The sequence below is a fragment of the Dama dama genome, chromosome 12, assembly GCF_033118175.1.
Source record: "Dama dama isolate Ldn47 chromosome 12, ASM3311817v1, whole genome shotgun sequence".
Classification (NCBI taxonomy): domain Eukaryota; kingdom Metazoa; phylum Chordata; class Mammalia; order Artiodactyla; family Cervidae; genus Dama; species Dama dama.
In genome coordinates, this window is record NC_083692.1 from 71,945,658 (window position 1) to 71,960,074 (window position 14,417).

The 14,417-nt window shown below is 41.0% G+C and overlaps 1 protein-coding gene across 4 annotated transcripts in view; it reads right to left on the bottom strand.

Annotated features, from left to right (window-relative positions):
- The window catches only part of FMN1 (formin 1), a 441,751-nt gene that overhangs the window by 137,053 nt on the left and 290,281 nt on the right, over nucleotides 1–14,417 (bottom strand). The gene's annotated exons all lie outside the window — the stretch shown is intronic.

A 14,417-nucleotide genomic window follows, 5' to 3' on the forward strand; every position in this document is an offset into this window, starting at 1 on the left:
CTTTAGTGCAGCCATCTTCATTAATGATCTTAGCTAGGTCTTCCAGATAACTTGCTGTAGCTTCTACATTAGCACTTGCTGCTTCATATTGTACTTTAATGTCACAGAGATGGCTTCTGTCTTCATGAACCAACCCCTGCTGGCTTCAAATTTTTCTCTTTCCTCACCTCTTTCAGCCTTCTTAGAACTGAAAACAGTCAGGTCCTTGCTCTGGGTTAGGCTTTGGCTTAAGGGAATGCTATGAATGATTTGATCTTCTATTCAAACCACTAAAACTCTCTCCCTATCAGCAATAAGGCTCTTTCACTTTCTTACTATCTGTGTGTTCACTGGAGCAGCACTTTCAATTTCCTTCAAGAGATTTTCCTTTGCATTTACAACTTGGCTAACTGTAGGGTGCAAGAGACCTAGCTTCAGGCACATCTTGGCTTTTGCATTCCTTCCTCGCTAAGCTTAATTATTGCTAGCTATTGAGTTAGAGAGAGAGACTCTTCCTTTCACTTGAACACTTAGAGGATACTGAGGGGTCACTGACTGGCCTAACTTCAATATTGTTGTGTCTCAGGGAACAGGGAGGCCCGAGGAGAGGGAACGACATGGGGAACATCTGGTTGGAGCAGTGAGAACACAGAACGTTTATTAAGTTTCTGTCTTGTATGGGCATGGTTCATGGTGTCCCAAAACAATTACACTAGGAACATCAAAAATCACTGCTCAAAGATCACCATAAGAAAGGTTATAATAATGAAAAGGCTTGAAATATTGTGGGAACTACCAAAGCGTGACACGGAGACATGAAGTAAAGCACACGCTATTGGAAAACTGGCACGAAAGTGGCCACAAAACTTCAATCTGCAAAAAGCGCAGTTATCTGCAAAACACAATAAAGGGACATGTCAAACAAGAGATGCTGGTGAGGCAAAGTTCTAGAAACAATGTGAAGTACCTATGAAAATACTTTGTAAAAGGTAAGGAGCAGGGCAATGAATGCTAAGCACCACCAGTGCCACTGCTTCATTCCAAATGGAGAAATAGAAGGTCAGGGGAGGCCAGATGAAGGTCAGGTTATTAAGTGGCATGAAGGTGATAGCAACCAGGGCTGCTGATTTCCAGGGGGTTAAATGATCTTTGTATGGGTTACCTAACAAGGAGAGTCATAGTCCATGACCCCTGTCTGCCTATGGGCCATACCAAAGCCCAGAAATCTGGGAAGAAATCTGGAAGAGATATGGAGACTGGCAAAAATTCCAATCCCCTTTCCTGGAGTTAGAGAGGCCTTCCTCTGACTTCACTCACTTGGTTGTCTGACACCAGAAGAATCCATTTGTGAATTGTGACTCTTCCACAGGGTCCAAAATACACAATTTACTTGGGCAGGAAAATATTTTGATATTCACAAAACCACCCACAAATCTATTTCTGTGAAGAAACTGTTTTGACCTGACATGAGTTTATGGTAACGTAGCTTGAGCGCTGGCTTGGCAATCAAAGAACTCAAGTTCCAGGCCTGGCTGGGCGATCCTGACCACACTCTTCCTATCTCGGAGACCTGTCTTCTCTACTACTTAGGCCTGCCCTACACACTCCAAAGGATAGAGTTCTACACACATAAGATATAAGATACCACTGATACATTAATTTCTTCTTTTTTTTTGCAATGGGAAATATAAAAAACATTCCATTAATTGACTTCCCAAGTCCATATTCTTTTCTATTCTTCCTACCAGATTCCTACAGCATGCTGGAAGTTTGCAGCTGAAAGGCTGTCCTCTGGTTTCTCTGGGCAATTCTTCCCACCACAGAGTAGAATCCCTATTAAGAAGAGTTGTGCTGTTCCCAAACCTCTTTATTCTAGTGGTTCTCTTTATTGTAATTACATAACCCAATTACTTGATGGTAAACTGTAGAAATATGACTGAGAGAAAGTACTATTTCTATAAATTTAGGTAGAAGAGGTTAAAATACTGCTGTTACATACAGGATAGGAGACCAGTGGAGACTGGACAGATATGGTAATTCAACGCAATGTGGAACCCAGAGATGGATTCTGGAACAGAAAGAGGACATTAATGGAAAAATTTGATGAAATCCAAATAAATATTAGAGTTTACTTAACAGAAATGGCTCAGTGCTAGTTTCTTGGTTTTAATGAATATGTCACAACAGCTTAAGATATTAATAATGGGGAAACTTAAGAAAGGTTATATGGGAACCTCCATACTATCTTGGCTGTAAATCTAAAATTATGCCAGAACCAAAAGAAAATGTTCATTTTTTAAAATATGTGGGCAAGATAGTTTTAAAAGTTTGAGAATAATTATAAATATCTAGAAAGATTCAGTGGTGATATTTTTGAGAGCCATGACTCCACTTTAAAAATATGAAAAGGAATCACAGGTGGTCTATTTACGGATGTGGAAGATGCAGGAGGACCCACAAAACTCTATTTAACAGATCTGTAATTCAAGAAGAGGTCTTGGTCCTGCATCAAAAGACAAATGATGATATATTTAGCTTGTTTTAAATGAAAGGTTAAGGGATGCAAGTATCATTTTCTGTGATTCCTGATTTGGGTCAAATTTTTTTTTTTTTTTTTATTAAGTACCCACACTGAATAAGAGTTCTACTCTGTAAAGCTTACTTCTAGATGACATCAATGCTAGAATTTTTGAGGCATGGATTAATTCAAGAGCAGATCCTTGAGTGTCATTTAGACAGAGAATACCTTAAATCCAAACTTCATAAAATTTTACAGTTGACTTTTATATCCTATAAATGGTCAGAAGCTCAAGGATTTTCAGCTGTTCTAATTAAGTCTAAGGAAGAACTCAGTAACTCTTACTAAATAAAGAGAACAGTAGAATGCACAAAAATAGCGCAGTATTATTCATTATCTTCAAAACCCTGAGTTAAAATGTGCTTTCAAAATCACCGAGCATAAACCCTTTTGCATGGCACCTATCCTACCCATCTACCATAACACGGTCTTCCAACTGGAAGTGTGTGAAGGACCCACATTCTCTCAAGGCCATTGGTTCTCCTGTGAGTAGCTTTCAAATGACTTCCTAAAGGTTCTACTTCTTGGACTGTTTGGCATCTTACACAGAAAGACATAATCTAATTCCTCTCTGATAGTGAGGTCAGCAATTATCTAAGTGAGCTGAATCTTTTCTACCACTCATTCATTTGTTCATTCATTCACTCATTCAACAATTATTGGCTGAGCAACAACCACGTGGTAACTACTGATCAACACAGTAGATAGAAACACCAAAAAGGCCATTAGATCCCCCACTTCATGGGTGGAGGGGGAGGGGTTTACAAAGAAATAAGAAATAATAGTAATATCAAAACTGAGGGCTGTAACAGAGAGTGAATGTTCCAAGTAGCTGTTGTAGATAGGGTGGTCAGGGAAGGCTCAGGGCATGGGAATATCCAGAAGGGCACTCTAGTCAGAACGAATAGCTACTGCAAAGGTCCTAAAGCAGAAATGAGCTCCCTGGGTGGAAGACAACGCCCATGAGACTGGGGTTTAGTGGGAAGGCAGGGATGTGTGGCATGCAGTGAGACAGGAGAGGTAGAAGTAGTCCAATCTTGGAGACACTTGCAAGGCCCAGCTACACATTTTGAGGTTGGATTTTATTCCGAGAGCAACATGCAGGGGGAAAAAAAAAAGGGGGGGGGCCTGATTCATCTGCTGTTCGGAGACTGGATTAAAGGGAGGGCAGGCAGGGAAGCAGGGAAACCCGTTAAGAGTCTGTTGGTGGGCCAGGTGAGAGAAGGGGGTAGTCTGGGCTAACACTGAGGTGCGAAAATGAAGAGCCTTACACTGATTCAAGGCATGTCTTGGAGGAAGAGTCAACAGGATTTGGTCGTGGACTGGATGTTGGATTTGAGGACACAAAAGGAATCAAGAGTAAGTGTTATGTATCTTGTTTATACCCTGCCAAGGGATTTCCTTCATATGATCCTGATTAACCCTCTCAAGCAACCAGGGTGGAAGGCTGGGAAGCTCTCCTTATGCAAGGATACAGAAATGGGAGGGTGAAACCTGCCAAGGCTTACACAGCTTCTGAAGCAAGGATTTGAATTTGGCACTTATGACTCAGATTTCTCCATGATGCTAGCTTTTCTTTCAGTATTTCATTGCTTGCCCAAGGAAAAGGAATTTTATTAACTGTGTTGATTTATAAATAAAGGATAGAAACAAGAGTGAAAACTGAGAAGAAGAAACCAAGACAACATAAGTCATCCTTCCCACCTAGAGATGTCACAATCATGGCTTCAAAGGACAACACAGACTTCTTCCATTAATTAAACGGATGAATCAGGTTTCAGTTTCCGCATCCTCTCTCCTTTCTGCACAACTTGTCTTTGAAGGCATTCCATTTGGGAAATGCGTGACCTTTACTCACGGTGCTGCGCTTAATTGAATGCTTTGCATCAGAAGTCACCATGCTGATCAACATCTTACACCCATTGCCTTTCTGAAATCCTTACCCCAGTTCCTGGGTCTGTTTGGTTGAAATCATTTTACAAAAATAAATCATATCAAAGTTTTTCTTTTATTATTTCGAAGACTTTGCTTGCAAAACTAAATATTTTTAACACCATGGCAACACAGTCAGGACTCTGGCTAATGTATCCAGGCCCGTACCAGAGTTCAGACTTCGCAAACTCCTGCTGCAGACAAATGGGCTTCGAAGGAGGAAAGAGCCAATAAATTAGGCATGGTCAATAATCAGTCCAGTCGCATTTTCTGGAGCTTCCTAAAGAGTGATAAATTAGCCAGGCTTGTCCTAATGGATCAATTCCACCCTCTCTACTAGGACACACCAACACAAACTGAGCAAATTGCAAACTACTCGGCTTCTCAATGAGTTCAAATAATACCTCCCACACCTTCCCAAGTACTATCCTCACCCATCTGCTCCTCTGACCCTTCCGATTTCCCTCTGAGTTGGGCAGGCTGGGTTAGCAGCTCTGCTTTTTCCAGGGGAGGCTCACAGAGGTTAGGTGATTTGTCAGAGTTGCAGGACTGATCACGTGGTTAGGAAGAGGCAGAAATAATATTTTCAACTGCATCTCCTTTAAACCCTGGCCAGAACTACTTTCAGCACACTAGCCTTTGCTGTTGAAATTGAACTAGACTATCACCTACAAATGTTTTTGTTTATTGTTATCTTTGGTTCTGTACATTTATCAAAGTTATACATGCACAGAGTTAAAAGAATAAATGGATGCTATGCATTCTATGAATATCCAGTCCAACAACTTCACCCAATTCTCCCTCTCCAGAGGCAACCATTTATACCAATTTTACCTGCTTAGTTGATCACTTAACTGCATGTCTCTAACAAGCTGCTATTGGCATCTTTTGATTTTTCTCTTTATGCACTGTAAATGGTGGTCCTCTTTCCTCCCCTCACATCCACCACACACACAAGCTTCCTCTCGATGTAGTACTACCATGACTTGGTTAGACTGATACTCAGTTTTGCCATTACTATAAACTTACAAAAACAACTTCCCAGTCCCAGTTGAGATATGTAAATTTTGATTAATTTATCTGTCCTAAACACCCTCCCTCCAACTCTCTCATCCTCAGAATGAATGATTTCCCTCCTAATTTATGTTCTCCATGTCTGCTGTCACCGAGGCTCTCTGTCTATGCTGGAGTAGCCCTTCACCTCCCTTCTCTGTTGGACTTTTCATTTCCTGTCACCTTTGCATTCCTATTTCATTGCAAAGCACATTCTCTGGTAGCATCCTAAGGATGGATGCATGAGAGATGTGTTTTTTGATATCCAATAAGCACATGGAAAGATGCTCAATATCGCTAATTATTAGAAAAATGCAAATCAAGACTGCAATGAGGTGCCACCTCACACCAGTCAGAGTGGCCATCATTAAAAAGTCAACAAATAACAAATGCTGGACAGCGTGTAGAGAAAAGGGAACCCTTCTACACTGTTGGTGGGAATGTAAACTGGCATAGCCACTATGGAAAACAGTATGGCGGTTTCCTAGAAAACGAAAAACACAATTGCCTTATGACCCAGCAACCCCATTCCTGGGCATATATCCATACAAAACTATAATTTGAAAAGACACATGCACCTCTGTGTTCACAGCAGCAGTATCCACAATAGACAAGACATGGAAGCCACCTAAATGTCCACTGACAGATAAATGCATAAAGAAGATATAGTATACATATACAATGGAATACTGTTGTTGTTCAGTCGCCCAGTCGTGTCTTACTCTTTGCAACCCCATGGACTGCAGCACACCAGACCTCCCTGTCCCTCACCATCTCCCAGAGTGTGTCCAAGTTCATGTCCATTGCACTGGTGATGCCTCCAGACATCTCATCCTCTGACACCCTCTTCTCCTTCTGCCCTCAATCTTTCCCAGCATCTGGGACTTTTCCATGAGTCAGCTGTTCTCATCAGATGACCAAATTACTGGAGTATCAGCTTCAGCATCAGTCCTTCCAATGAGGCCTCAGAGTTGATTTCCTTTAAGATTGACTGGTTTGATCTCCTCGCTATCCAAGGAACTCTCAGGAGTCTTCTCCAGCACCACAGTTCGAAGGCATCAATTCTTTTGGCACACTGCCTTTTTTATGGTCCAGGTCTCACAACCATACGTGACCACTGGGAAGACCACAGCTGTGACTACATGGACCTTTGTTGGCAGAGTGATACCTCTGCTTTTCAAAACACTGTCTAGGTTTGTCACAGATTTCCTACCAAGAAGCACTTGTCCTCTGATTTCATGGCTGCAGTCACCACCTGCAGTGACTTTAGAGTCCAATAAGAGGAAATCTGTCACTGCTTCCAACTTTTCCCCTTCTATTTGCCATGGAGTAATGGGGCTGGATGCCATGATCTTAGTTTTTTTAATATTTAGTTTTAAGTCAGCTTTTTCACTCTCTTCCTTCACCGGTATCAAGAGGTTCTTCAGTTCCTCTTTGCTTTCTGCCGTTAGGGTGGTATTGTCCCCATGTCTGAGGTTGTTGATGTTTCTCCTGACTCTCTTGATTCCAGCTTGGAATGGAATATTACTCAGTCATAAAAAGAATGAACTAATGCTATTTCCAGCAACATGGATGGACCTAGAGATGATCATACTAAGTGAAGTCAGTCAGAAAGAGAAAGACAAATACCATGTGATATCACTTATGTGTGAAATCTAAAATATGACACAAATGAACACAGAACATGAAACAGAAACAGATTCACAGACATAGCGAACAAACTTGTGGTTGTTATGGGAGAGGGAGAATGGGGGAGGGAAGGATTGGGAGTTTAGGATTAGCAGACGCAAGCTAATATATATAGGATGGATTAAAAAACAAGGTCCTACTGTATAGCACAGGAAACTATACTCAATATTTTGTGATAGGCCATAATTTTTAAAAATATGATAAAGAATATACATATATATAATTGAATCACTTTGCTGTAGAGCAGAAGTTAATACATTGTAAATCAACTATACCTCAATAAAATGTTTTAAAAAGGAACTAAATTTCAGTTGCTTTTATTATTGCTTTTAAATTCGCTACAGAAATGTCAGATAAAAGCTGGGACACCAAGTTAAATGTGAATTCGAGATAAACAAGGAATAATTCTTTTAGTATAAGTATTGTGCATTATTGAAAACACACTTTTAAAAAGCCTGGTTTGTCTGAAATTCAGATTTAAATGGGCCTCCTGGATTTCATTTACTAGATCTGGCAACACTAATGGTACCCCCATATTATACGCATGGAGGGCAGAATGCTCCACTGAACTCCCCTCCGCCCACTGCTTGGTAGGCCCCCAACCTTGTTTATTGCAAATTCAAGGGAAGAGCCACTTCAGACCTTCTTTAAATGGTCTTTTTTGCTTCCTGAGATAATATCAATAGGCCGTCACTTTTCTCAAGTTCTGTGAGGGGCTCAACAGTACTGACTAAGTCTGCGAAATGCCATACTTTCATCCAAGTGTTGGACAGACCCTGGCTGGGGAGGCGCCAACATGGCCGTGAGGGAGACAGGATCCTTCCTCCTGCCTCCAGTGGAACAAACTTGAATATTCATTAGATTAGCAACACCGGTTATTAGCATTTCTCCTCACCTCTCAGTCAATTCTTCAGTAACTACAGTAATAGGAAGAGGGATGGATACCACACAAAATTCCAAGTTAAACATTTCCCAAGTTAAAAAGTGGTCAAGGGCAAGATGAAGCCCAAGTTCTGGTAACTCACCGTCTGCCCTCTCTTCATCACTGGGGACACCAACTCTCCTGAAGGCAGGTTCCCTCCCTGATGCGATCAGTGCTCAGAGTTCCAAACTCATCTCACCCTCATCACCTCGCTAATACTATCTCATCAATATATTTGCCCAGACACTAATTTGTTTATAAAGTTAAGTGAGTTAAAGATGAAGATTGTTTCCACCTTGCAGGGGACACAGTAGGTGGTCTATTGCTTACCATGTAATTTCAAACAGGGAAGGTCTTCCGAAAAATAGTATAGCTGACTCATAGAGATTACTGTTAAAAATGATGCATTAATGTTTTATGGACTATCACTGATCCTTAACCTCACAATCTAGCTACCTATAGTTGACAGCTGACTATAACTTATGTTTTTGAAACTAGTTTTAATTGTATGACTTCATATTCATATCCAAATTGTTAAACTATTGCCACCACAGTAGTCTGTGTCCAGGGCCATAAACAACCTACCACGTGAAAATGTTCTCATTTCCTGTTTATATATGTGTATGTGTGTGCTCCCTCCCTAATTCCTCCTCTTGGAGCTGATTATATTGGTATTGACTGTGTGCCTCTAAATGGTTTTGTTTTGTGGGCTTTTAGAAAGGAGTGAAGCTAAGTGAATGAGTTCAATCAACCAACTTCATCTGGAAGACATGCTGACTATAGTTAAAAAAAAACCTACCAAAGGCAAAACACATCTCCTTTTTGTTACTTTCATGTATGTATGAATTTACATCCTTCTGTAACTTAGATTTAGAGGTAGAATATTCAGATACTAGTTTCATATAAAACAGAGGTTCATTTGGATCCTTCTGGACTAATCTAGTCACTCTACTAAAATAAGGACATGGGGATTGAAAATGTCGGAAGAAGTGATGAATATATTTCAATGTCAAGTTAGAGATCTTACTACTATTCAAATTTAGAATAAAGACTTCAGTGTTTATTGAATGCCTGGACGACACATTTCACACAGCAACTCATTGACAGAAGGCTTAAAAGAGTTAACATTTCAGGATAAACATTTGAAGGATAAACATTTATAGAGTGATAACAGATATCAAAAAAAGTTAACAGAGACTCTTCGCCTCTCTGAAACTGTGAAAGTGTATTCCCAAATATTTCTAAATGATACATAAGAAGGACACGTTCAAATATAGTCTAAAATGTTTAGAGAAAAGAACATCATCAGAATTATCTTAAAACACACATGAACACACACATACTCACACATACTCACTTGCATCTCTGCCAACATTCTCAAACAAGTTAGATTATCTTACTCTGAGTGTAAGAATATCGGAGTGGGTAGCCATTCCCTTCTCCAGGGGATCTTTCTGCCCCACAGATCAAACCTGGGTCTCCCTCAATGCAGGCAAATTCCTTACTATCTTAACCACTAGGGAAGCCCTAACTACTGGTTACATATCCCCAATTTACATATGCAGTAGCAGGATTAATAATGCATCATTTTCAAGTCAAGATTTAGTACATAGTTAGATCAAATACCCTACCCTTAATGATAGGGGATACCAAGTAAGCCTTCTTAGCTATGAAGGGCAATTTATTTTTATCCTTAAACTTTTCACAACAGGCTGACTTCTCAACACCTATTTGAAGAGTTCCTGTCCTTTCCAACAACAACAAAAAAATTAGCTGTTCTACTTTGAAACCCAGAAATAATTCTTATAATTATTTAAATAACAATATAATTATTTAAATAATAATAATAAAATTGGATCATGTCACACAAATGCGGATTTGGGGGCAGTGATATCATACTAGAATAATTTTGAGTAACACTAAAGTTGTTCATTTTGGCTTTCAAGCATCAAGACATCAGAGAGGATGTGACCTATTCTACTATATTTGTTCATGTGGATAACAAACCCATGCAGGGTAATGAAGCTAGGGAATATGAAACGTGCTTGTATAGGGCTCTTTATCACAGTTACACCTTATGAAGATCATCCAGGAATGACCATTTAACCAACAGCTGCGTTCTTATATTAAGAATTAATAGCAATATCAACATCCCTTCTTCTTAAACTGTATTTAACGGAAAACATATTCTATGACATATACTAAGTATGTTCAGTGAAAGAAAAAAAAAATGTTTGATGTTTTGAGAAATCTTGCTTCAAATAGGATTAAACCTGTTTGTTTATTTTTTTGAAAATTGCAGGACTTCCAAGAGCCTTGAATAAGTTCATGTACACTGTATCCTTGTGATTTTTTTAGTACACAGCATTTCCAGGTTTATGGGGCGACAGCCTTTTTTTTTTTAAGAGAGCACCAATTCACATTTCATGCAATACTGGTGAGAGTCACTAGCTGGGGAACCCTACATCTAGAGCCTCAGCAATGGGGCGGGGGGTGGGGCGCGAGTGTGCGTGCATGTGTGTGTGACTGGCTTTAACTGGCACAATCAGAAAGAATGCATTTCATGGCGTGTTTGCTTCTCATTGCTATTATGACAAATTACCGAAGACTTAAATGGCTTAAAACAATACAAATATATTACCTCATAGTTTCGTTTGTTAGGAGTCTGACATGGGTCTCTCTGAGCTGACATCAAGGTGTTGACAGGGCTGCATTCCCTTCTGGAGGCTCTAGGGAGAATCTGTTCCTTGCCTTTTCCAGCCTTAGAGGCTTCCCACATTCCTTGATTCACTGCCCACTTCCTCCATCTTCCAAGCCAGCAACACTGCATCTCTCTGATCATTCTACTGTAGTATCTCCCGCTGACCTCAGAGAAAGTTGTCAGCTTTCAAAGATTCATTTAAAGATCTGTGTGATTAGATTAGGCCCACTTGGCTAGTCCGGGATAATCTCTCCATCTCAAGGTCGGCAAAGTCCCCTTTTGCCATGTAAGGTAATAAAGTCACAGACTCCAGGGAGCAGGGTTTGGACATTTTTGGGAGCCATTACTCTGCCTACCACAGATGGGTTTGTAAGAGTACCTTCCAAGTGCCAGCTAGCAAACAAGGTCAAGGGATGAGACAGAGAGCAGTTATTCCTGTTGCTTGCTCCCAGGTACGACTTACGTCACCAAAGTATCAGGGAAATAAAAATTACTGTCTGATTAAGGGATGCATGACAATAAACAAGATAAAGAATACATTCACGATCACCAAGAACTTGTTCTGTAGTGCTCTGGGAATTAGGTTCTCCATGAACACAGTCAGTTGGCCCTCAACACTATGGGCCTGATTCCACAAGGTATGTGTTTTCCAGTAAAAGGTGTGTACCGTTAATCAGCTATATTGAAGCTTTCCTTACTAAGGAACTGTGCATTCATTACCTCTGATGATGCAGGTGTTATAATTGCCCTTAAAAAAAAATTCAGGTGAAATAATACCTTTTATCTGGGCTTCCCAGGTGGCACTAGCAGTAAAGAAACTGCTTGCCAATGCAAGAGACATAAGAGATGTGGATTTGAGCCCTGGGTCAGGAAGATCCCCTGGAAGAGAAAATGGCAGCCCATTCCAGTATTCTTGCCTGGGACAATCCCACGGACAGAAGAGCCTGGCAGGGCTACACTCCCTGGAGTTGCAAACCTGGAATTTTCCCAGGCAAGAATACTGGAGTGGGTTGCCAGTAGAAAGTATATCTCTGACTCTAAAGTCTGAGTTCCTAATCCTGTGCAGTACTGTTCACCTTGATAACCCATCTCTCCTGTGTCTCCTCCAGCCATGTAACCCCACCCCACACACGAAATTCTTTCCCACGTCTCTAACTGATCTGAAGATCTATCAATACATACATAGCTGGAGCAGGTTCTTGTGCTCACACACACAACTCATCCACTAACTCTGTCATTTGTTTTCTTACGAGGCTCTATGCATTTTCTATGTATCTTTCTGTTCTGACCTCTGACCAGATTATGGAGACTTCTGGGGCAGCAGCAGGATAAGCTGTGACAGGCCTTAGAGTCATATCTAGTTTCAAAATGCGACTAGGTCATCAGCTGTGAAGTAACCTGGCAGGTCACCTGGGCACCATGAACTTCCGTTTCCTCCTCTTGCGAGGACTGTATAGCGATTATCTGCTTCACAGTATCATTGTAAGGATTTAAAGAGATGCTCTGTGGAAAGTGCCTGATAATAATCACACAATAAATTGTAGCGGATACTACTATCCTCAATTCCCTGCTATGTCTTCCTACATAAAAGTGATGGTGGAAGTTCTGGTCTCTAGGAAAGACGCTCATTGACAATCTCTACTGCTGTCAGCAACATCTATACAATCAAAAACCGTCATTTAACTTCCACCCCATTGTTAAGGTGTGGTTCTTGCTACCCAAGATGATTTTCTTTTCAAAGTCTATGGCTGCCCAGGGAACTAGGGCCTGAGCCTTCTTGAAATTTGCTAATCACATCTGGTTTAGCTTTAGACATTTTCTGGGGTTTTGCCAGCAGCCACGACATTTTAATGGCTACAATAAACCTCAAAGCCTCATCAAATCTTTGCTGTATGTGTGAAAATTATGTCCTTTTCAATTAAACATTCAATCTCGGCTCACACTCAGGCCTTATGGAAACAGAGCTGAAGCCTGAATGGGGACGGGAGATGAAACAGGCCGCCGCGACTCTGGCCATCTCGCCAGATGGGATTTGGAAGAACAAGAAATTCATTAGAGAACCCATGGTCTGTATTTTCTTTAAATATTTACTAGGTACCTTTCATGTATTAAAAACACTGGCATCTCTAAAGATTAGCAGGGCATTTTTGTTTAAATATTCAATGTGTGTGGGGCAGCCCCGGTTTCCTCATTTGCCTTGGTGGTGAACTTCATGTCTTCTGATGACATGCCATGCAAAGAAGAAAAATAGCTAGGGTATTGTTCAGTTTTCCTGCATAAGGCAGCTCTTCCAGCTTCAGAAGTTCCTGTATGTCCTTAAAATTGCCTGAGGAAACTATCAGTTGAGTCCTCAGAGATCTGGAATGACACCATGGATCACCCTAGAGAAAATAAGGTACATCCCTGCCTCTCCGCTGTCCTCCAGATTCACTCTTCTTTTCCCTTTGTTATTTATCATCAAACACACAGAGGCATCAAAGGCAGGGGGCCAAGCCAGGACGCCTGATAAAAGAGCACCCATGGAGGGAAAGCAGGCGAAGAGGAAAGATCCAGTACAGATCAGGTTTCTGCTCAAAGACTAGAGGGCAGGTCGTGGTTTCACAAGGACCAAGAGACGAGAGAGGATGGGCAGTCAGGGACGGCCCTGGTGGCTCAGATGGTAAAGAATCTGCCTGCCAATGCAGGAGACACAGGAGATGTGGGTTCGATCCCTGGGTCAGGAAGATCCCCTGGAGAAGGAAATGGCAATCTACTCCAGTATCCTTGCTTGGAGAATTCCACGGACAGAGGAGCCTGGCAGGCCATAGTCCACATGGTTGGAAACAGTCAGACACGACTAAATATCTAACATACTCATGTATTGGAGAAGCACAGGTCCTCTCTGCTACTGCAATAGCCACCTTGAAGACTGACCTGGCCCTAATTCTGCCATGGAAGAGGGACAGAAAAATACTGATATGTGATGGCTTACTCCGCTTTCTTACAATGAGAATCAAGCTCATCTGAGTCAAGGAAAAAACTGTTTTTGAGGAGAGGAAAAAGAATGATCATGTGTTCACAGATCACATTCCTGAACAAAACATCCATTTGGTGGAATTCACGCTCTTGACCACATCAACAGGAGGAAAAAGAAACTCCACATGTTCCTTTAAAAATCATTTACAAGGTAAAAATATTCAGTTGTAACCACCATCCTTATTTAAGTAAGTTTTATGCCTAAAGTAAAAATAAATGGCTCTCCCTGCCACCAGGAGCAGATCTTTCCCACTTTACTTGCATTTCCAAGCTGTCCTCCGTCTAAGACTTAGATTTCTGAGTACTCTTTCACAATAAACATTTTAAAAATGTTTATTTTATGTCTTAGTGTAAAAATATTCCTGGTGCAAGCTCTTCATTTCCTCAAGCTCTGCTTTTGGCGCTCTGGGCTCCATTTCCACATTAACACGCTCCCTAAATCCTCCACAGAGCTCTTCAATAGGAGTTATACAAGCTCTGAGGCAAGTATTTATATTCTTGGACAAGGAGATGTCTCCACTGTGAAAACACAAGACTCGAGAGATGCC